Source organism: Pseudophryne corroboree, chromosome 1 (genome assembly GCF_028390025.1).
Source record: "Pseudophryne corroboree isolate aPseCor3 chromosome 1, aPseCor3.hap2, whole genome shotgun sequence".
NCBI classification, from domain to species: Eukaryota; Metazoa; Chordata; class Amphibia; order Anura; family Myobatrachidae; genus Pseudophryne; species Pseudophryne corroboree.
The window spans coordinates 1,080,436,410-1,080,461,400 of record NC_086444.1 but is presented as its reverse complement, the minus strand read 5'-3'; the positions used below and the strand labels follow the sequence as shown (position 1 = coordinate 1,080,461,400).

Here is a 24,991-nt window from a genome sequence, read left to right as displayed (position 1 = left end):
TGCCGCCCTGCAGTGTGGGGAAAGTGTTTATTTTATGTTGGCCACAGCGATTACAGCCGCCGCTCATACCGCTGAATATCTCCCTGCACCCGCTCCAGCCGCCGCACTACCTAGCAGCAGAGCGGCCGCACGTCAATCACAGACGCCGGCCGCTCTCCCAGCACTAATACAGCTCAGAGCGGCCGCACGTCAATCAGACGCCGGCCGCTCTCCCAACCCGGCCACCGCTGTACACAGCGCCGCCCGAGCCAGCTACTCGGCAGAACTCCGGAGCACTGCTCAGAGCGGCCGCACGTCAATCACAGACGGCGGCCGCTCTCCCATCGCTAAGACCGGAAGCACAGCTCAGAGCGGCCGCACGTCAATCACAGACGCCGGCCGCTCTCCTGTACACAGCGCCGGCCGAGCCAGCTACTCGGCAGAACTCCGGAGCACTGCTCACAGCGGCCGCACGTCAATCACAGACGGCGGCCGCTCTCCCATCGCTAAGACCGGAAGCACAGCTCAGAGCGGCCGCACGTCAATCACAGACGCCGGCCGCTCTCCTGTACACAGCGCCGGCCGAGCCAGCTACTCCGGAGCACAGCTCAGAGCGGCCGCACGTCAATCAGACGCCGGCCGCTCTCCCAACGCTGGTACCCGGCCACCGCTGTACACAGCGCCGCCCGAGCCAGCTACTCGGCAGACAGCCAGCGACGCCGTATCATATCCGGTCACTGAGGTCTGAAGTCGCCGCAGCTATACTCTGCGCTCTCCTGCTCTCCCGGCACCGCTGCAGGTAACATGGGGTGGAAGTTACCTTACAAGCAGCGCAGCTGCAAGGGGGGGTGAGGGGGGAGTATATGGCCATAGCAGCAGATATGAAAGGCTGCAAGGAGTTAACAAAAGTTTGTTAAGCAGTTAATAGCCTATCATAACCTAAGGGTTTCTGTTAAGACTGCAATATAATACATTCACTGCAGGCTGGATTTATAGTAACTGGAGGTTAACTAAGTGTATGGTTAACTAAGTGTATGTGTTTACTGTATAATAGATCTGTAATAACATATACGCTATATATATTAACGGTATAAAAGGCTATTAAGGCTATAAATTGCCTGTACTGTGAATTTCAGTGAAAGCAAAACGGCCATTTTAATTATTGCTGTTTTTCCAGCTTATAATTCCTGAACATTCCGGCCATACACCTTTACTCCACAAGGAGGCGCAGGGGTGTTGGTGGGAATTTTTAGTTCAAGATAATTCTAGAACATTCCTGCCCTACATCTCTAAGCCACCAGAAGGCGCAGGGGTGTTAGTAGGAATTTGCTTCGGGTTTCATATGCCAATATGAACTGTTTTTCACATAAAGAATACTTTAGGTTCCTAAGGATTTCCGTACATTCATATAAATATGCAGTTCAGCAATAACATATATATATATATATATATATATATATATATATATATATATATATATATATATACCATATAATAATTTCATTAAGTCGTGCAAGTGTCTGTCTGTTGCCTATTATGGTGTCTGTCTACATAGCAAGTAAGGCTATAGTGCAGACTAAAAATACTTTTATAAAATTGGCAATTCAAATTAAAAGAGCAGTAATCGGAGTCTCGGAATTACTCCGCCAGCTCTAACAAAAGACAGTCTTTCCAAAGGGCTAATTTTCCTTTGGCTACCAGAGTGTTTATTTCACTGGTCTTATAATTTAATGCACGATTCTATGTCAATCTCACACCGATAAATACGAGTGAGAACGGTACAGTAGTCCAGCACTCAGATAGTGCGGGGTTTTGGATAACCATACATATTCGTTGCCAAAAGGACGCGATCCGTCATGGGTTGATGAGTTTCTGTCAAACATTATAAAAACCCAGGATATATTTGGGTCACTAGAATCTATGTATGAAACCATGCCGATCACTGTTAAAAGAAGCGGCAGAGTATAGCTGAAAAGCTTCTGATAACGCCGGTTATTTTCATTGTCGCTAGTTAAGCGCGACAAGGCCAGAGCTTGTTTGCTCCTAAATTTGATATACTTGTAACGGCATTTTTATTCCTTTATGATATTCAGCCATTACCGCATACAGTATACTTGTTACGGCGTTTTATCCCTTTATACAAAAACAGTCACGCCTTGTAACGACAGGACGTTAGTCAGCAAGCCAGTGGTTTGATGACCTCTTTTACAATTGTGGAAGCGCGTCTTTACATGTTACATTTGCGAGGTTTCATGACTTCAACTTATATATGTCTCAGCTGTTTACAGCTTAAAGACAAAACTGCCTCTGTTGAACGGTTTGGCAGGTTGTCATTTAGTCTTTGCTGGTTTATAAACCAGGCAATAGTACGCCAACAGAGTCACAGTTACTTATTCCCCTCTGTTTGAGCAAAATCAAACCGCTCCGTTGCAATATCAATCAGCAAGTCATTTACTACAGTTAGAAAATGGATTTTCTGCAGTTAGTTTTTGCTTATTGAAGCCACAAAATTGTATAATTGCATTTGATCTTCACAATGCGTATTTACCCAGTCCGGTTTCTTCATCACAGGTTCTAGCGTTTGCAAATCGCCACAACCATTAACATTTCATTTCTACCGTTGCTTATCGCTTCCGGTATTTGCTACAGTGATGTTGAAATGATAGCTCATCTCACATAAGAACTATGTATTAACAAAGTTCCTCTAACTTGCGCTACTAAGGTATACTACAGTAGCAGATTAAGTTTGAAAACAATCACATCTAAGTCTGTCTAAACGATGTCAATTCCTAGGTAAGATTATAAATACGGTAAATCAACGACTTTTACCTACTACACCAGCAAGAACAAAAGTACACGCACACTAGCAGTACATTGGTGTATTTACTTATTAAGAATAAGATGTGTTTCTTTATCATCCACTAGGGGTCACTGGAGTACTCTTGGGATATGGACGGGCGTAGCCGAACAAAGGCACTGAATATTCAAATTTAGGACTCTCCCCCCCCCCCTCCATATCCCCGAGTACCTCAGTGTACGACCTCAGTGTTTTTTCGGTGCTCACAGCACGAACATCAAGGCTTGTGGGAAGAGCCCACATTTGAGATTTTATTTTTCTTTTTATTTTACACTTCCCTTCCCCAGTTTCTTGAAAAACAGGGGTCCGGGATGGTGCCGCTGCAAGGCAGCGTATGGCGTGTCGGTCCTCACAAAGAGCACCCTCACAGCCACAGGCGCTGCAAGGCAGCGCATGGCGTGTCGGTCCTCACAAAGAGCACCCTCACAGCCACAGGCAGCTGTCTCCTGCAGGCTGCACGGAGCTTACAGAAGAAGCTCCGTCACAGCCAGGATAGCACAGCCAAGATGATGATCTGAAAGCTGGACAGAGCTTAGAAGTCCGTCACAGCCAGCATCAGAAGCCCGTCTCAAGCTGGACGGAGCTTGCAGCACAAGGTATGGTGGGGTCAGGGCGGTCAGCTCACGCTGCCGCCCTGCAGTGTGGGGAAAGTGTTTATTTTTTCTGTTGCCCACAGCTGATTACAGCCGCCGCTCATGCCCCGCTGAATTATCTCCCTGCACCCGTTCCAAGAAGCAGAGCGGCCGCACGTCAACAGCTCCGAGCGGCCGCACGTCAATCACAGACGCCGGCCGCTCTCCCAGCGAGGACACAGCTCCGAGCGGCCGCACGTCAATCACAGACGGCGGCCGCTCTCCCATCGCTAAGCTGGACACTGCAGTATAGCTAGGGGGTGGTAACTGAGATTACACAGCTCCGAGCGGCCGCACGTCAATCAGACGCCGGCCGCTCTCCCAACGCTGGTACCCGGCCACTGCTGTACAAAGCGCCGCCCGAGCCAGCTACTCTGCAGAGAGCCAGCGACGCCGCTCATATCCGGCGCCGCACGACTTCCGGCCGGCTCCCGCTGTCCGCTATACAGCCAGCTGCGGAGACAGGCTGCTGCCGCTGGCCTCCTACATCCGTCCCCCGCTGCTATCCGGCTCCCCGGCACCCCTCTGCTAGCTATTGCGGTGTAAGAGGGGACAGCACTACGGCTGAACAGGGGGAGATCGCGGGACACAAGGGGCTGATACGCTCTCCCTGCACCCGCTCCAATCCGCTGCAGGTAACATAGGATAGAAGTTACCTCACAAGCAGCGCAGCTGCAGGGGGGGTGAGGGGGGAGTAAATGCCCATAGCAGCAGAGGCTGCATGGGTTAACAAAAAGGCTGTTCAGTTTGTTAAGACTGCAATATAATATATACACTGCAGGCTGGTTTTAGAGTAACTGGAAGTTAACTAAGTGTATGGGTTTACTGTATAATAGACCTGTAATAACATATACGCTATTAAGCATATATTACCTGTATAAAAGGCTATTAAGCCTATATTAACACTGCCTGTACTGTGATTTTCAGTGAAAGCATAAGCCATTTTTAATCATTGCTGTTTTTCCAGCTTATAATTCCTGAACATTCCGGCCATACACCTTTACTCCACAAGGAGGCGCAGGGGTGTTAGTGGGAATTTTTAGTTCAGGATGATTCTAGAACATTCCTGCCCTACATCTTTAAGCCACCAGAAGGCGCAGGGGTGTTAGTAGGAATTTGGTTCGGGTTTCATGCCCATGTGAACTGCTTTTCACATAAAGAACACTTTAGAATATGCTGTTCAGCAATAACATATATATATATATATATATATAGATATATATGCCATATAATAAATTTATTAAGTCGTGCAAGTGTCTGTTTGTTGCCTATTATGATGTCTGTCTACATAGCGAATAAGGCTCTAGTGCAGACTAAAATTGTTAACATTGGCAATTCAAATTAAAACAGCGGTAATCGGAGTCTCGGAATGACTCCGCCAGCGCTAACAAAAGACAGTCTTTCCAAAGGGCCAATTTTCCTTTGGGTACCAGAGTGTTTATTTCACTGGTCTTATAATTTAATGCACGATTCTATGTCAAATCTCACACCGATAACTACAAGTGAGAAGGGTACATTAGTCCAGCACGCAGATAGTGCGGGGTTTTGGACAACCATACATAATCGTTTCCAAAAGGACGCGATCCGCCATTGGTATATGTGTTTCTGTCAAACATTATAAAAACCACAGATACATGTGGGTCACTAGAATCTATGTATGAAACCATGCCGATCACTGTTAAAATAAGCTGCAGAGCATATCTGTAAAGCTTCTGCTAACGCCGGTTATTTTCATGGTCGCTAGTTAAGCGCGACAATGCCAGAGCTTGTTTGCTCATACATTTGATCTACTTGTAACGGCATTTTATCCCTTTAGGCTATTCAGCCATTAGCGCATACTTGTAACGGCGTTTTATCCCTTTATAAGAAACAGTCACGCTGACGTTGACGACATGACGTTACAGTCAGCAAGCCAGTGGTTTGATGACCTCTTTTACAGTTGGGGAAGCGTGTCTTTACATGTTACAGTTGCGAGGTTTCAGGACTTCAACTCATACATGTCTCAGCTATTTACAGCTTAAAGTACAAAACGGCCTCTGTCGAACGGTTGGCAGGTTGTCATTTAGTCTTTGCTGGTTTATAAACCAGGCAGTAGTACGCCAACAGAGTCAAAGTTACTTATTCCCTTCTGTTTGAGCAAAACCAAACAGCTCTGTCGCAATATCAGTCAGCAAGTCATTTACTACAGTTAGAAAATGGATTTTCTGCGGTTAGTATTTGCTTATTGGAGCCACAAAATTTGCATAATTGCATTGGATCTTCACAATGCGTATTTACCCAGTCCGGTTTGTTCATCACAGGTTCTAGCGTTTGCAAATCGCCACAACCATTAACCATTTCATGTCTACCGTTGCTTATCGCTTTGGGTATTTACCAAAGTGATGTTCGGATGATAGCTCATCTCACATAAGAACTCTGTCTCAACAAAGTTCCTCTAACTTGCGCTACTAAGGTATACTGCGGTAGCAGATCAAGTTCGAAAACAATCGCATCTAATTCCGTCTAAACGATGTCAATTCCTAGGTAAGATTATAAATACGGTAAATCAAAGACTTTTACCTACTACACCAGCAAGAACAAATGTACATCTAGTAATTAGTGCAAAACACGCACACTAGCGGTACATTGGTGTATTCACCTATTAAGAATAAAGATGTGTTTTCAATTTAGTTCGCCACCCTTCACTCGCGTTTCCCACAGAGGAACAAGGGTGCATATACTCTGGACTACAGTCGCAGAGGGTCAGGATTTGTAGTTAAAATTAGCGACAAAGGTTCTAAAACACGACAGTTTGCGGTCGATAAATGTCCTAGAACTCTGTGCATTTTACAATGCAATACATGATTCGCTTTCAGTCTGACCAGGGATATACTCTGGTTTCTCTTCAGAACGAATAAATCTTTCGCCTTTTACTAAAGATTTCCGTGGAGGGGAACAACCGTGAGTTTCATGTAAATTTTTGATGCCTGCCTCACGCTGGCCTTAAGCAGTCAAACAAGGCAACGGCAGTTGCATACAAGTGAGAACCAAGAAGCCGCATGGCAATGCGGCATGAGAACCAAGAAGCCGCATGGCAATGCGGCATGTGACTCAAATCCTCAATGGCTCAGAACACCATTATGTGAAAATGTCAAGAGATCATTCCGTGAGTGGACATCTGTTAGACAGAGGATCTCACCCGTCAGGATTTGGATCTTGAAAACTGGACATTAAATCCACAGGTGTGTCATATGTGAGTCCACAGAAGGGGGTTACCCTCAAGTATACAGGATGGCATCTCGCCACAATTAGAAAAGATCAGTATGTGTACAAAACAGATCACAAGGGCAGTGGCGGTGGAGTCTCTCACATTCGTGTGGTCATTCAGCATCGGGTATCTGGCTCTACCATTTTCCACTGCTCTCTCTCCGTTGCCAAAACGGATCATAAGACAGTTCGTCACAACATACTGGTGGTATCTCATGGGTTTCGGAGAAGTTTGCTTCTCGAATTTTAAAGGAATACTGGCACACGATCTTAGCCCGCTCATAATACGTCCAACCTGTTACATCAGGGAACGTTCGTTTACCCATAGTTACCTAGGTACCTATTATCTATGTACCGCAGCTGCGGCTGACAGGGTGAGGGTTCAGACCGCCCTCTTAAGAAATAGAGCATTACAGTATCGGTTATACTAACCATGTTACGAGCTAGTAAGTCGCTTAAGGCAGCTCATTATTACGAAATAGAGCATTACAGTATCGGTTATACCAACCATGTTACGAGCTAGTAAGCCGCTTAAGGCAGCTCATTATTACAAAATTTCGTGTGCTTACATAGGTTGTAAACCTTGGAAGTTTCCAACATCATCCTTCAAGTTACCCGTATTCTGTTAAACGGGGTGGCATGGAAAACTGCGTTGATCTGCACTAAGAGTGCAGGTATCTGTGTGGTAAACTTATTTTCAAAGACGTTTGCCTCTATTTGCGTCTGTACACATCTTTCTACAAGGTGTCATCAAGGTTCAGACTCTATTTATCCCACCTACAGCGCCAGGCGACTTGAGGTTGGGTTCAGTTTTCTTAGTTTTCATATTTTGAACCCTTTCAACAAATGGGAATTAAGTTTCTCACTTTGGAAAACAATTTTCTTATAGTCTTGGCTTCGGCAAGGGTTTTGTTTTCATATTTGGGTGCCTTGTATTCCAAGCCACCGTATTTGAGTTTTCTCATGACAAAGCAGATCTTCGGACGAATCACGCTTTCGTATTCTTCACATCAATATACCAATAGGGGTTCCTGTGTGGACAGCACATTTTAGAATTCTGAATGTGGTACACGCATTACGCGTTTATATGCCGAACGTCAACAGTACGTGATATGAATACGTTGTTTGTTCTCTAGGATACTGCCAACTGGGGTTAACCAGTTTCTCAGCAGACATTATCCAGTTGGGTAATAATAATGACTACAAGTCAGGTTTACCTTAAGGCTAAGTTACAATCGCCTACGTCAGTAATAGCTCATCCCACAGGTTCTGTGGGAATGTCAGACCCAGTGGGTCGTGGAGTGTCTAAAACGCGGCTATATAGCCTTCATGTGCACCATGTTTGTGCACGTTTACACGTTATAAATGGTGGCGCCATCAGCATCTAGCTTTGGCCTGCCTACTGTTACAAGTATCAAACAGCTCTCCCGCCCACGAGGGAAGCTTTGGTACGTCCCAAGAGTACTCCAGTGACCCCTAGTGGATGATAAAGAAAATAGGATTTTGGTACTTACCAGGTAAATCCTTTTCTTTGAATCCATAGGGGGCACTGGACGCCCACCCAGAGCAGTTTTACCTGGGTTATTTTAAGCTCAAGGGAGCTTAGGGTAACAAGTTTTACTTGATTGATATTAAGCTCAGAGGAGCTTATGGTAACACATTTTCACCGATTGGTTCAAATTATAAAGTTCTATCGGTTATGGTGTCAACGGTTTAGTTGACAGTAAGGTTATGGGTCAACATTGTTGTTGTCCGTTATGTTATAGGTATTCTCCATTGTCAACCTCTCTATATCGTTCCTGTTCGCTCAGTAAAAAACACTGAGGTCGTACACTGAGGTACTCGGGGATATGGAGGGGGGGGAGAGTCCTAAATTTGAATATTCAGTGCCTTTGTTCGGCTACGCCCGTCCATATCCCAAGAGTACTCCAGTGCCCCCTATGGATTCAAAGAAAAGGATTTACCTGGTAAGTACCAAAATCCTATTTTTCAATTTAGTTCGCCACCCTTCACTCGCGTGTCCCACAGAGGGACAAGGGTGCGTATACTCTAGACGACAGTCACAGAGAGTCAGGATTTGTAGTTAAAATCAACGCAAAGGTTCTAAAACACGACAGATTGCTGTCGATAAATGTACTAGAACTCTGTGCATTTTACAATGCAAGAGATAAATGTCCTAGAACATTTTACAATGCAATAATTCGCTTTCAGTCTGACCAAGGATAGACTCTGGTTTTCTCTTCAGAACGAATAAATCTTTCACTTTTTACTAAAGATTTCCGTGGAGAGGAACAACCGTAAGTTTCATGTAATTTAATTTTGTTGTTTTTTTTCATGCCTGGCTCACGCTGCCCTTAAGCAGTCAAACAAAGCAACGGCAGTTGCATACTCAACAACCAGTGAGAACCAATAAGCCGCATGGCAAGGCGGTAGGTAACTCAAATCTTCAATGGCTCAGAACGCCATTATGTGAAAATGTCAAAAGATCAATCCGTGAGTGGACATCTGTTAGACAGACGATCTCACCCGTCAGGGTTTGGATCTTAAAAACTGGACATTAAATCCACAGGTGTTTCAGATGTAAGTCCACAGAAGGGGGTTACCCTCAAGTATACATGAGGGCATCTCGCCACAATTACAAAAGCTCAGTATGTGTACATCACATTCATGGGGTTATTCAGCATCGTGTATTTGGCTCCATCATTTTCCGCTTCTTTCTTCGTTGCCAAAACGGATCAGAAGACAGTTCGTCACAGTCATACTGGTGGTATCTCATGGGTTTCAGAGAAGTTTGCTTCTCGAATTTTCAAGGAATACTTGCACACGATCTTGGCCCGCTCATAATACGTCCAACCTGTTACATCAGGGAACGTTCTTTTACCCATAGTTACCTAGGTACCTATTATCTATGTACCGCAGCTGCGGTTGACGGGGTGAGGGTTCAGACCGCCCTTTTTAAAAAAAAAAAAAAAAAAAAAAATAGAGCATTACAGTATCGGTTATACCAACCATGTTACGAAATAGTAAGCCGCTTAAGGCAGCTCATTATTAAAAATTTTAAAATTTTTCGTGTGCTTACATAAGTTGTAAACTTCGGAAGTTTCCAACATCATCCTTCAAGTTACCCGTATTCTGTTAAACGGGATGGGATGGAAAACTGCGTTCATCTGCACTAAGAGTGCAGGTATCTGTGTGGTAAACTTATTTTCAAAGCGTTTGCCTCTAGTTGCGTCTGTAAACATCTTTCTACAAGGGGTCACCAAAGTTCAGACTCTATTTATCCCACCTACAGCGCCAGGCGATTTCAGGTTGGGTTCAGATTTTCTTAGTTTCATATTTTGGAACCCTTTCAACAAATGGGGATTAAGTTTCTCACTTTGGAAAACATTTTTCTTCTAGCCTTGGCTTCGGCAAGGGTGCTTCGGCAAGGATTTTGTTTTCATATTTGGGTGCCTTGTATTCCAAGCCACCGTATTTGAGTTTTCTCATGACAAAGCAGATCTTCGGACGAAAACCGCTTTCGTATTCTTCACATCAATATACCAATAGTGGTTCCTGTGGGGACAGCACATTCTAAAATTCTGAATGTGGTACAAGCGTTACGCGTTTATATATGTACCAAACGACTACAGTACGTGATATGAATACGTTGTTTGTTCTATATGATACTGCAAACTGGGGTTAGCCAGTTTCTCAGCAGACATTATCCAGTTGGATAATAATAATGACTACAAGTCAGGCTTACGTTACGGCTAAGTTACAATCGCCTACGTCAGTAATAGTTCATCCCACAGGTTCTGTGGGAATGTCAGACCCAGCGGGTCGTGGAGCGTCTACTACGCGGCTACATAGCCTTCAGTGCACCACGTTTGTGCACTTTTACATATGAATGGTGAAGCCATCAGCATCTAGCTTTGGCTGCCTACTGTTACAAGTATCAAACAGCTCTCCCGCCACGAGGGAAGCTTTGGTACGTCCCAAGAGTACTCCAGTGACCCCTAGTGGATGATAAAGAAAATAGGATTTTGGTACTTACCAGGTAAATCCTTTTCTTTGAATCCATAGGGGGCACTGGACGCCCACCCAGAGCAGTTTTACCTGGGTTGTTTTAAGCTCAAGGGAGCTTAGGGTAACAAATTTTACGTAATTGATATTAAGCTCAGAGGAGCTTATGGTAACACATTTTCACCGATGGGTTCAAATTATAAAGGGCTATCGGTTATGGTGTCAACTGTTTAGTTGACAATATGGTTATGGGTCAACATTGTTGTTGTCCGTTATGTTATAGGTATTCTCCATTGTCAACCTTTATATCCTGTTCGCTCAGTAAAAAACACTGGCAAAGTACACTGAGGTACTTGGGGATATGGAGGGGGGGAGAGTCCTAAATTTGAATATTCAGTGCCTTTGTTCGGCTACGCCCGTCCATATCCCAAGAGTACTCCAGTGCCCCCTATGGATTCAAAGAAAAGGATTTACCTGGTAAGTACCAAAATCCTATTATCCACCAGGGCAGGAAGCACAGGTCAGATTTACTAAAAGCCATTTTCTCTGACGTCCTAGTGGATGCTGGGGACTCCATCAGGACCATGGGGAATAGCGGCTCCGCAGGAGACAGGGCACAAAAGTAAAAGCTTTAGGATCAGGTGGTGTGCACTGGCTCCTCCCCCTATGACCCTCCTCCAAGCCTCAGTTAGATTTTTGTGCCCGGCCGAGAAGGGTGCAATCTAGGTGGCTCTCCTAAAGAGCTGCTTAGAGTAAAAGTTTTGTTAGGTTTTTTTATTTTCAGTGAGTCCTGCTGGCAACAGGCTCACTGCATCGAGGGACTTAGGGGAGAGAAGTGAACTCACCTGCGTGCAGGATGGATTGGCTTCTTAGGCTACTGGACACCATTAGCTCCAGAGGGAGTCGGAACACAGGTCTCACCCTGGGGTTCGTCCCGGAGCCGCGCCGCCGACCCCCTTGCAGATGCCGAAAAGTGAAGAGGTCCAGAAACCGGCGGCAGAAGACTTTTCAGTCTTCATAAGGTAGCGCACAGCACTGCAGCTGTGCGCCATTGTTGTCAGCACACTTCATAGCAGCGGTCACTGAGGGTGCAGGGCGCTGGGGGGGGCGCCCTGGGCAGCAATGATAGTACCTTATTCTGGCTAAAAATACATCACATATAGCCCCTGGGGGCTATATGGATGTATTTAACCCCTGCCAGGTCTCAGAAAAACGGGAGAAGAAGCCCGCCGAAAAGGGGGCGGGGCCTATTCTCCTCAGCACACAGCGCCATTTTCCCTCACAGAAATGCTGGTGGGAAGGCTCCCAGGCTCTCCCCTGCACTGCACTACAGAAACAGGGTTAAAACAGAGAGGGGGGGGCACTTATTTGGCTATATATATATATATATATATATATATATATATATATATATATATATATATATATTAAAATGCTATAAGGGAAAAACACTTATATAAAGGTTGTTGTCCCTGTATAATTATAGCGTTTTTGGTGTGTGCTGGCAAACTCTCCCTCTGTCTCCCCAAAGGGCTAGTGGGGTCCTGTCCTCTATCAGAGCATTCCCTGTGTGTGTGCTGTGTCGGTACGTGTGTCGACATGTATGAGGACGATGTTGGTGAGGAGGCGGAGCAATTGCCTGTAATGGTGGTGTCACTCTCTAGGGAGTCGACACCGGAATGGATGGCTTATTTAAGGAATTACGTGATAATGTCAACACGCTGCAAGGTCGGTTGACGACATGAGACGGCCGGCAAACCAATTAGTACCTGTCCAGGCGTCTCAAACACCGTCAGGGGCGTTAAAACGTCCTTTTACCTCAGTCGGTCGACACAGACACTGACTCCAGTGTCGACGGTGAAGAAACAAATGTATTTTCCTTTAGGGCCACACGTTACTTGTTAAGGGCAATGAAGGAGGTGTTACATATTTCTGATACTACAAGTACCACAAAAAAGGGTATTATGTGGAGTGTGAAAAAGCTACCTGTAGTTTTTCCTGAATCGGATAAATTAAATGAAGTGTGTGATGATGCGTGGGTTTCCCCCGATAGAAAATTATTGGCGGTATACCCTTTCCCGCCAGAAGTTAGGGCGCGTTGGGAAACACCCCTTAGGGTGGATAAGGCGCTCACACGCTTATCAAAACAAGTGGCGGTACCGTCTCCAGATAGGGCCGCCCTCAAGGAGCCAGCTGATAGGAGGCTGAAAAATATCCTAAAAAGTATATACACACATACTGGTGTTATACTGCGACCAGCGATCGCCTCAGCCTGGATGTGCAGCGCTGGGGTGGCTTGGTCGGATTCCCTGACTGAAAATATTGATACCCTTGACAGGGACAGTATTTTATTGACTATAGAGCATTTAAAGGATGCATTTCTATATATGCGAGATGCACAGAGGGATATTTGCACTCTGGCATCAAGAGTAAGTGCGATGTCCATATCTGCCAGACGATGTTTATGGACACGACAGTGGTCAGGTGATGCAGATTCCAAACGGCACATGGAAGTATTGCCGTATAAAGGAGAAAAAGACAACGTCTTTTCAGCCTCAGTCCTTTCGTCCCCATAAGGGCAAGCGGGCAAAAGGCCAGTCATATCTGCCATGGGATAGAGGAAAGGGAAGAAGACTGCAGCAGGCAGCCCATTCCCAGAAACAGAAGCCCTCCACCGCTTCTGCCAAGTCCTCAGCATGACGCTGGGGCCGTACAAGCGGACTCAGGTGCGGTGGGGGGGGTCGTCTCAAGAGTTTCAGCACGCAGTGGGCTCACTCGCAAGTGGACCCCTGGATCCTACAAGTAGTATCCCAGGGGTACAGATTGGAAATTCGAGACGTCTCCCCCTCGCAGGTTCCTGAAGTCTGCTTTACCAACGTCTCCCTCCAACAGGGAGGCAGTAGTGGAAACAATTTACAAGCTGTATTCCCAGCAGGTGATAATCAAAGTACCCCTCCTACAACAAGGAAAGGGGTATTATTCCACACTATATTGTGGTACTGAAGCCAGACGGCTCGGTGAGACCTATTCTAAATCTGAAATAGTTGAACACTTACATACAAAGGTTCAAATCAAGATGGAGTCACTCAGAGCAGTGATAGCGAACCAGGAAGAAGGGGACTATATGGTGTCCCGGGACATCAGGGATGCTTACCTCCATGTCCCAATTTGCCCTTCTCACCAAGGGTACCTCAGGTTCGTGGTACAGAACTGTCACGATCAGTTTCAGACGCTGCCGGTTGGATTGTCCACGGCACCCCGGGTCCTTACCAAGGTAATGGCCGAAATGATTCTTCTTCAAAGAAAATGGACGATCTCCTGATAGGGGCAAGGTCCAGAGAACAGTTGGAGGTCGGAGTAGCACTATCTCAAGTAGTTCTACGACAGCACGGGTGGATTCTAAATATTCCAAAACCGCAGCTGTTTCCGACGATACGTCTGCTGTTCCTAGGGATGATTCTGGACACAGTCTAGAAAAAGGTGTTTCTCCCGGAGAAGAAAGCCAGGGAGTTATCCGAGCTAGTCAGGAACCTCCTAAAACCAGGAAAAGTGTCAGTGCATCATTGCACAAGGGTCCTGGGAAAAATGGTGGCTTCTTACGAAGCGATTCCATTCGGTAGATTTCACGCAAGAACTTTTCAGTGGGATCTGCTGTAAAAATGGTCCGGATCGCATCTTCAGATGCATCAGCGGATAACCCTGTCTCCAAGGACAAGGGTGTTTCTTCTGCGGTGGCTGCAGAGTGCTCATCTACTAAAGCGCCGCAGATTCGGCATTCAGGACTGGGTCCTGCTGACCACGGATGCCAGCCTGAGAGGCTGGGGAGCAGTCACACAGGGAAAAAAATTTCCAGGGAGTGTGATCAAGTCTGGAGACTTCTCTCCACATAAATATACTGGAGCTAAGGGCAATTTACAATGTTCTAAGCTTAGCAAGACCTCTGCTTCAAGGTCAGCCGGTATTGATCCAGTGGGACAACATCACGGCAGTCGCCCACGTAAACAGACAGGGCGGCACAAGAAGCAGGAGGGCAATGGCAGAAACTGCAAGGATTCTTCGCTGGGCGAAAAATCATGTGATGGCACTGTCAGCAGTGTTCATTCCGGGAGTGGACAACTGGGAAGCAGACTTCCTCAGCAGGCACGACCTCCACCCGGGAGAGTGGGGACTTCATCGGGAAGTATTCCACATGATTGTGAACCGTTGGGAAAGACCAAAGGTGGACATGATGGCGTCCCGCCTGAACAAAAAACTGGACAGGTATTGCGCCAGGTCAAGAGACCCTCAAGCAATATCTGTGGACGTTCTGGTAACACTGTGGGTGTACCAGTCGGTGTATGTGTTCCCTCCTCTGCTTCTCATAACCAAGGTACTGAGAATTATAAGACGTAGAGGAGTAAGAACTATACTCGTGGCTCCGGATTGGCCAAGAAGGACGTGGCACCCGGAACTTCAAGAAATGCTCACAGAGGACTCATGGCCTCTGCCGCTAAGAAGGGACTTGCTTCAGCAAGTACCAGGTCTGTTCCAAGACTTACCGCGGCTGCGTTTGACGGCATGGCGGTGGAACGCCAGATCCTAAGGGAAAAAGGCATTCCGGAAGAGGTCATTCCTACCCTGGTCAAAGCCAGGAAGGAGGTGACCGCAAAACATTATCACCACATGTGGCGAAAATATGTTGCGTGGTGTGAGGCCAGGAAGGCCCCACGAAGAAATTTCAACTCGGTCGATTCCTGCATTTCCTGCAAACAGGAGTGTCTATGGGCCTCAAATTGGGGTCCATTAAGGTTCAAATTTCGGCCCTGTCAATTTTCTTCCAGAAAGAATTGGCTTCAGTTCCTGAAGTCCAGAAGTTTGTCAAGGGAGTATTGCATATACAACCCCCTTTTTGTGCCTCCAGTGGCACTGTTGGGATCTCAACGTAGTTCTGGGATTCCTCAAATCACATTTTAAACCGCTCAAATCTGTGGATTTGAAATATCTCACATGAAAAGTGACCATGCTGTTGGCCCTGGCCTCGGCCAGGCGAGTGTCAGAATTGGCGGCTTTGTCTCACAAAAGCCATATCTGATTGTCCATTCGGACAGGGCAGAGCTGCGGACTCGTCCCCAGTTTCTTCCTAAGGTGGTGTCAGCGTTTCACCTGAACCAGCTTATTGTGGTACCTGCGGCTACTAGGGACTTGGAGGACTCCAAGTTGCTAGATGTTGTCAGGGCCCTGAAAATATAGGTTTCCAGGACGGCTGGAGTCGGGAAAACTGACTTGCTGTTATCCTGTATGCACCCAACAAACTGGGTGCTCTTGCTTCTAAGCAGACGATTGCTCGTTGGATTTGTAGCACATTTCAACTTGCACATTCTGTGGCAGGCCTGCCACAGCCTAAATCTGTCAAGGCCCATTCCACAAGGAAGGTGGGCTCATCCTGGGCGGCTGCCCGAGGGGTCTCGGCATTACAACTCTGCCGAGCAGCTACGTGGTCGGGGGAGAACACGTTTGTAAAATTCTACAAATTTGATACCCTGGCTAAAGAGGACCTGGAGTTCTCTCATTCGGTGCTGCAGAGTCATCCGCACTCTCCCGCCCGTTTGGGAGCTTTGGTATAATCCCCATGGTCCTGACGGAGTCCCAGCATCCACTACGGACTACGAGAAATAGATTTATCGGTAAGTAAAATCTTATTTATTATAGGCTCCATAGTACCCAGTGGTGGAGTCCAGCAGAGGGGATAAGGCGCTGACCTGAAGCCCCTACCCCAGCGCCATCTACAGCAGGTGTTCCTGCCCTGGAGCTGCATCACTCAGTCGGCATTTGGTTGCCATTTTCAGAGCTGCGCTGATCCTGGGACTGCTGGGCAGTCTCCTCTGTAAAGCCCCCTGTCTTATCAGTGCTGTACATTTACAGGACACTTAAGTAGTCTACATGTCATTTAGACAGCGTTGGTTAAGAACAAGTGTACTGCTGTATGAGTATTTAGTACAAGTATTCTGTGATATACATCCAGTGTCTACTTTGCATTATCTGTATAAAACTCTTCTATATGTATTACTAGTCCAGTGCAGTTTTGTTATATGTAATTTCTCTAACGTCCTAGTGGATGCTGGGGACTCCGAAAGGACCATGGGGAATAGCGGCTCCGCAGGAGACTGGGCACAAAGTAAAAGCTTTAGGACTAGCTGGTGTGCACTGGCTCCTCCCCCTATGACCCTCCTCCAAGCCTCAGTTAAGATTTTGTGCCCGAACGAGAAGGGTGCAATCTAGGTGGCTCTCCTGAGCTGCTTAGAGTAAAAGTTTAAATAGGTTTTTTTATTTTCAGTGAGACCTGCTGGCAACAGGCTCACTGCATCGAGGGACTAAGGGGAGAGAAACGAACTCACCTGCGTGCAGAGTGGATTGGGTTTCTTAGGTTACTGGACATTCGCTCCAGAGGGACGATCACAGGCCCAGCCATGGATGGGTCCCGGAGCCGCGCCGCCTGCCCCCTTACAGATGCTGAAGCAAGAAGAGGTCCATAAATCGGCGGCAGAAGACTTTCCTGTCTTCATAAGGTAGCGCACAGCACTGCAGCTGTGCGCCATTGCTCTCAGCACACTTCACACTCCGGTCACTGAGGGTGCAGGACGCTGGGGGGGGGCGTCCTGGGAAGCAATGAATTTACCTTATTTGGCAGAAAAATACATCTCATATAGCTCCTGGGCTATATGGATGTATTTAACCCCTGCCAGTTTTCCAGAAAAAAGCGGGAGAAGAGCCCGCCGTGAAGGGGGCGGGGCCTATCTCCTCAGCACACAGCGCCATTTTTCCCACACAGCTCCGCTGGTAGGAAGGCTCCCAGAATCTCCCCTGCATCCTGCAACTACAGAAACAGGGTAAAAAAGAGAGGGGGGGCACTTATTTGGCAAAATAACAGATATAAGCAGCTATAAGGGATAGACACTTATTGTAAGGTTGTCCCTATGCATATATAGCGCTCTGGTGTGTGCTGGCAAACTCCCTCTGTCTCCCCAAGGGGTTAAGTGGGTCCTGTCCTCTATCGGAGCATTCCCTGTGTGTGTGTTGGTACGTTTGTGTCGACATGTATGAGGAGAAAAATGATGTGGAGACGGAGCAGAGTGTCTGTAACAGTGATGTCACCCCCTAGGGGGTCGACACCTGAGTGGATGTACTGTTGAAAATTACGTGACAGTGTCAGCTCTGTATAAAAGACAGTGGTTGACATGAGACAGCCGGCTACTCAGCTTGTGCCTGTCCAGACGTCTCATAGGCCGTCAGGCAGATGGCAGATACAGACGCCGACACGGATACTGACTCCTGTGTCGACGGTGAAGAGACAACCGTGATTTCCAGTAGGGCCACACGTTACATGATTGAGAAATGGAAAATGTTTTATACATTTCTGATAATAAGAGTACCACCAAAAAAGGGGTATTATGTTCGGTGAGGGAAAAACTACCTGTAGTTTTCCTGAATCTGAGAAATAAAATGAGGTGTGTGATGCGTGGGTTTCCCCCCGATAATTAATAATTTCTTAAAGTATTGGCTGCATACCCTTTCCCGCCAGAGGTTAGGATGCATTGGGAAACACCCCCTAGGGGGGATAAGGCGCTCACACGCTTGTAAGAACAAGGGCTCTACCCTCTCATGAGATGGCCGCCCTCAGGGATCCTGCTGATAGAAAGCAGGAGGGTATCCAAAAAAAAAAAAAAAAGGTATTTACACACATACTGGTGTTATACTGCGACCAGCTATCGCCTCAGCCTGGAGGTGCAGTGCTGGGTTGGCTTGGTCGGATTCCCTGACTGGAAATATTGATATCCTAGATAAGGATAGTATATTATTGCCTATAGAGCATTTAAAAGATGCATTTCTATATATGCATGATGCACAGCGGAATAATTGCCGACTGGCATCAAGTATAAGTGCGTTGTCCAATTCTACCAGTAAAATGGTCAGGTGATGCGGATTCCAATTGGAAGTATTGCCTTTGAAAGGGGACATTTGGGGTCTGTCTTTTAGACCTGGTGGCCACGGCAACAGCTGGGAAATCCACGTTTGTACCCCAGGTCGCCTCTCAAAATAAGACGCCGTATTATCAGGCGCAGTCTTTTGTTGGCAAGCGGACAAAAGGTTCCTCTTTTCTGCTCGTGACAGAGGGAGAGGAAAAAGGCTGCAGAGATCAGCCAGTTCCCAGGAACAGAAACGGCTTTCCCGCCTCTGCCAAGCCCTCAGTATGACGCTAGGGCTTTACAAGCTCAGGCACGGTGGGGGCCCGTTCTCAATGAATTTCAGTGGGCTCACTCGCAAGTAGACCCCTGGATCCTTCAGGTAATATCTCAGGGGTACATATTGGAATTCGAGACGTCTCCCCCTCGCCGTTTCCAAAAGTCGACTTTACCGACGTCTCCCTCTGACAGGGAGGCAGTTTTGGAAGCCATTCACAAGCTGTATTCCCAGCAGGTGATCAAGGTACCCCTCCTGCAACAGGGAACGGGGTATTATTCCACACTATTGTGGTACCGAAGCCAGACGGCTCGGTGAGACCGATGCTAAAATCTAAAATCTTTGAACACTTACATACAGAGGTTCAAATTCAAGATTGAGTCACTCAGAGCAGTGATTGCGAACCTGGAAGAAGGGGACTACATGATGTCTCGGGACATCAAGGATGCTTACCTTCATGTCAAAATTTACCCTTCTCACCAAGGGTACCTCAGGTTTATGGTACAGAACTGTCACTATCAGTTCAGACGCTGCCGTAGGGATGGTCCACGGCACCCCGGGTCTTTACCAAGGTAATGGCCGAAATGATGATATTCCTTCGAAGGAAGGGAATTTTAGTTATCCCTTACTTGGACGATTCCCTGATAAGGGTAAGATCCAGGGAACAGTTGGAGGTCGGTGTAGCACTATCTCAGGTAGTGTTGCGGCAGCACGATTGGATTCTCAATATTCCAAAATCGCAGCTGGTTCCGACGACGTGTCTTCTGTTCCTAGGGATGATCCTGGACACAGTCCAGAAAAAGGTGTTTCTCCCGGAGGAGAAAGCCAGGGAGTTATCAGAGCTAGTCAGGAACCTCCTCAAACCGAGCCAAGTCTCAGTGCATCAATGCACAAGGGTTCTGGGTAAAATGGTGGCTTCCTACGAAGCAATCCCATTCGGCAGATTCCACGCAAGAACTTTCCAGTGGGACCTGCTGGACAAATGGTCCGGGTCGCATCTTCAGATGCATCAGCGGATAACCCTGTCACCAAGGACAGGGGTGTCCCTCCTGTGGTGGTTGCAGAGTGCTCATCTTCTAGAGGGCCGCAGATTCGGCATTCAGGACTGGGTCCTGGTAACCACGGATGCCAGCCTGCGAGGCTGGGGAGCAGTCACACAGGGAAGGAATATCCGGGACTTATGGTCAAGCCTGGAGACATCACTTCACATAAATATCCTGAAGCTAAAGGACATTTACAATGCTCTAAGCTTAGCAAGACCTCTGCTTCAAGGACAGCCGGTGTTGATCCAGTCGGACAACATCACGGCAGTCACCCACTCTAAACAGACAGGGTGGCACAAGAAGCAGAAGGGCAATGACAGAAGCTGCAAGGATTCTTCGCTGGGCGGAAAATCATGGGATAGCACTGTCAGCAGTATTCATTCCGGGAGTGGACAACTGGAAAGCAGACTTCCTCAGCACGACCTCCACCCGGGAGAGTGGGGACTTCACCCAGAAGTCTTCCACATGATTATAAACCGTTGGGAAAAAACTCGACAGGTATTGCGCCAGGTCAAGGGACCCTCAGGCAATAGCTGTAGACGCTCTGGTAACACTGTGGGTGTACCAGTCAGTGTATGTGTTCCCTCCTCTGCCTCTCATACCCAAGGTACTGAGATTGATAAGATGGAGAGGAGTAAGCACTATATTCGTGGCTCCGGATTGGCCAAGAAGGACTTGGTAACCGGAACTTCAAGAGATGCTCACGGAGGGTCCGTAGCCTCTACCTCTAAGAAGGGACCTGCTCCAACAAGGACCCTGTCTGTTCCAAGACTTACCGCGGCTGCATTTGACGGCATGGCGGTTGAACGCCGGATCCTGAAGAAAAAAGGCATTCCGGATGAAGTCATCCCTACCCTGATCAAAGCCAGGAAGGATGTAACCGTACAACATTATCACCGTATTTGGCGTAAATATGTTGCGTGGTGCGAGGCCAGGAAGGCCCCTACGGAGGAATTTCAACTGGGTCGATTCCTGCATTTCCTGCAAACAGGACTGTCTATGGGCCTCAAATTAGGGTCCATTAAGGTTCAAATTTCGGCCCTGTCGATATTCTTCCAAAAAGAACTAGCTTCTGTACCTGAAGTTCAGACGTTTGTCAAGGGAGTACTGCATATACAGCCTCCTTTTGTGGCACCTTGGGATCTCAATGTAGTGTTGGGATTCCTAAAATCACATTGGTTTGAACCACTCACCACTGTGGACTTGAAATATCTCACTTGGAAAGTGGTAATGCTGTTAGCCCTGGCTTCAGCCAGGCGTGTATCAGAATTGGCGGCTTTATCCTATAAAAGCCCTTACCTAATTTTTCATACGGACAGGGCAGAATTGAGGACTCGTCCTCAATTTCTCCCTAAGGTGGTTTCAGCATTTCACTTAAACCAACTTATTGTGGTGCCTGCGGCTACTAGGGACTTGGAGGATTCCAAGTTGCTGGACGTAGTCGGGGCCCTGAAAATATGTTTCCAGGATGGCTGGAGTCAGAAAATCTGACTCGCTGTTTATCCTGTATGCACCCAACAAGCTGGGTGTTCCTGCTTCTAAGCAGACGATTGCTCGTTGGATTTGTAGTACAATTCAGCTTGCACATTCTGTGGCAGGCCTGCCACAGCCAAAATCTGTAAAAGCCCATTCCACACGGAAAGTGGGCTCATCTTGGGCGGCTGCCCGAGGGGTCTCGGCTTTACAACTTTGCCGAGCAGCTACTTGGTCAGGGGCAAACACGTTTGCTAAATTCTACAAATTTGATACCCTGGCTGAGGAGGACCTGGAGTTCTCTCATTCGGTGCTGCAGAGTCATCCGCGCACTCCCGCCCGTTTGGGAGCTTTGGTATAATCCCCATGGTCCTTTTGGAGTCCCCAGCATCCACTAGGACGTTGGAGAAAATAAGAATTTACTTACCGATAATTCTATTTCTCATAGTCCGTAGTGGATGCTGGGCGCCCATCCCAAGTGCGGATTGTCTGCATTACTTGTACATAGTTATTGTTACAAAAATCGGGTTGTTGTTGTGAGCCATCTTTTCAGAGGCTCCTTCTGTTATCATGCTGTTAACTGGGTTCAGATCACAAGTTGTACGGTGTGATTGGTGTGGCTGGTAATGAGTCTTACCCGGGATTCAAAATCCTTCCTTATTGTGTACGCTCGTCCGGGCACAGTATCCTAACCGAGGCTTGGAGGAGGGTCATAGGGGGAGGAGCCAGTGCACACCAGCTAGTCCTAAAGCTTTTACTTTGTGCCCAGTCTCCTGCGGAGCCGCTAATCCCCATGGTCCTGACGGAGTCCCCAGCATCCACTACGGACTACGAGAAATAGATTTATCTGTAAGTAAAATCTTATTTTTCTGCATTGTACCTGTGACTGTGTGCCTATAGCTGCTGTGTGGATTCTATTCTGTATCACACATATTGCTATCACTATATTCTATACCCTGGGGGGTCTAAGTGTCAGGGTCTCGTATACCATATAGTGTTCAACAGGATATACTGGTTTGTATTCACTGTTTCAGTCACCTCATACCACTTAAATCCTGTTTGTGCTCTAAGTGCAGTCACATATATCTTAGGGGGTATTGTTTTTGTCTGGCAACAGTGTACTGATGCACCCTAAGGCTACAGTCCCAATGTCCGCTACACAGGGTGGGAAATCTGCAGACGCTCCTGTATCATGCAGTGCTGGCACCACTTATTTACCTGGAGAAATTATTTCTGCTGAGGGTTCAGGTACTGGGTGTTCTGCTGCACCTGTGGCAGATCCACCTTGGGCTGCATCTTCAAATATGTGGACTACGCTTGTAACAAGACTTGCACCCCCTGTGGGACCTCCTATGCCATTACAGCCACATACTGTAGGTAATCCACCATGGGTGGATACTGTCAACCCAGTTACAGCAATTAAATCAGTCCTTGGTTAAACAAAAACCTAACTCTCCCCTACAGGGACCAAAGGGTCATCTAAGTGGGCAATTTCTTACTCGCAAGCAAATATTTCAGATTGTTACGATTTGGATGGGGAACATACTGATCCATCAGATGCTGATACTGCTGCTTCTGATGAAGATTCTACAACACAGGTTTATCTTGACCTAGTGTAGGCCATCAAGCTGATTCTTCAGATCGGTTATCAGAATGACCCTCCTGATGTACGTCTAAGAAACCTGATAAGTTCAAACATCAGAAGGTTACTAAATTAGTCTTGCCACATTCTGACCATTTAATTGACATGTCAGGAATCCTGGTCTTTTCCAGAAAATTATTTGCCCTGTCTAAAGATGCTAGGTCATTATCCTATCTGCAGAGTTGAGTAACAAGTGGGAAACCCCTCCACCAGTGGACTTGCATGTAGCCCATCTTGTGGTATAGTTTACTCTGCCTGTCTCCTCTTTGAAGGAACCGATGGATAAGCGCGTGGAGGGTTGCTTGAAGTCTACTTAGTCTTACAGGTGGTGTACATAGACCCACTATGGCAGCCTCTTGGGCTGCAAAAGGTATTGACACATGGGTTCAAGCAATTGAGGAAGAGCTACCTGTTTTTATGACACTGCCAGAAAATAGGATTTTGGTACTTACCAGGTAAATCCTTTTCTTTGAATCCATAGGGGGCACTGGAGTACTCTTGGGATATGGACGGGCGTAGCCGAACAAGGGCACTGAATATTTAAATTTAGGACCCTCCCCCCCCCTCCATATCCCCGAGTACCTCAGTGTACGACCTCAGTGTTTTTTACTGAGCGAACAGGAACGATATAGAGAGGTTGACAATGGAGAATACCTATAACATAACGGACAACACAATGTTGACCCATAACCTTACTGTCAACTAAACAGTTGACACCATAACCGATAGAACTTTATAATTTGAACCAATCGGTGAAAATGTGTTACCATAAGCTCCTTTGAGCTTAATATCAATGAAGTAAAACTTGTTACCCTAAGCTCCCTTGAGCTTAACACAACCCAGGTAAAACTGCTCTGGGTGGGCGTCCAGTGCCCCCTATGGATTCAAAGAAAAGGATTTACCTGGTAAGTACCAAAATCCTATTTTCTTTATCATCCACTAGGGGTCACTGGAGTACTCTTGGGACGTACCAAAGCTTCCCTCGTGGGCGGGAGAGCTGTTTGATACTTGTAACAGTAGGCAGCCCAAAGCTAAATGCTGATGGCGCCACCATTTATAACGTGTAAACGTGCACAAACATGGTGCACATGAAGGCTATATAGCCGCGTTTTAGACACTCCACGACCCACTGGGTCTGACATTCCCACAGAACCTGTGGCATGAGCTATTACTGACGTAGGCGATTGTAACTTAGCCTTAAAGTAAACCTGACTTGTAGTCATTATTATTACCCAACTGGATAATGTCTGCTAAGAAACTGGCTAACCCCAGTTGGCAGTATCATAGAGAACAAACAACGTATTTATATCACATACTGTTGACGTTCGGGACATATATAAACGCGTAATGCGTGTACCACATTCAGAATTCTAGAATGTGCTGTCCACACAGGAACCCCTATTGGTATATTGATGTGAAGAATACGAAAGCGTGATTCGTCCGAAGATCTGCTTTGTCATGAGAAAACTCAAATACGGTGGCTTGGAATACAAGGCACCCAAATATGAAAACAAAACCCTTGCCGAAGCCAAGGCTATAAGAAAATTGTTTTCCAAAGTGAGAAACTTAATTCCCATTTGTTGAAAGGGTTCAAAATATGAAAACTGTAAGAAATCTGAACCCAACTTCAAGTCGCCTGGCGCTGTAGGTGGGATAAATAGAGTGTGAACTTTGATGACACCTTGTAGAAAGATGTGTACAGACGCCAATAGAGGCAAACGTCTTTGAAAATAAGTTTACCACACAGATACCTGCACTCTTCGTGCAGATCAACGCAGTTTTCCATCCCACCCCGTTTAACAGAATACGGGTTACTTGAAGGATGATGTTGGAAACTTCTGAGGTTTACAACCTATGTAAGCACACGAAATTTTGTAAAAATGAGCTGCCTTAAACG

General features: G+C 46.8%; 1 protein-coding gene and 2 non-coding genes across 4 annotated transcripts in view; all 3 read left to right on the top strand.

Annotated features, from left to right (window-relative positions):
* UCHL1 (ubiquitin C-terminal hydrolase L1) overlaps window positions 1-24,991 on the top strand; it is an 84,422-nt gene that overhangs the window by 44,186 nt on the left and 15,245 nt on the right. The gene's annotated exons all lie outside the window — the stretch shown is intronic.
* On the top strand, window positions 6,337-6,450 carry LOC134961188 (U5 spliceosomal RNA). The gene has a single exon (XR_010187864.1). It is a non-coding gene; the product is annotated as a U5 spliceosomal RNA (small nuclear RNA).
* On the top strand, window positions 8,939-9,054 carry LOC134932277 (U5 spliceosomal RNA). The gene has a single exon (XR_010179293.1). It is a non-coding gene; the product is annotated as a U5 spliceosomal RNA (small nuclear RNA).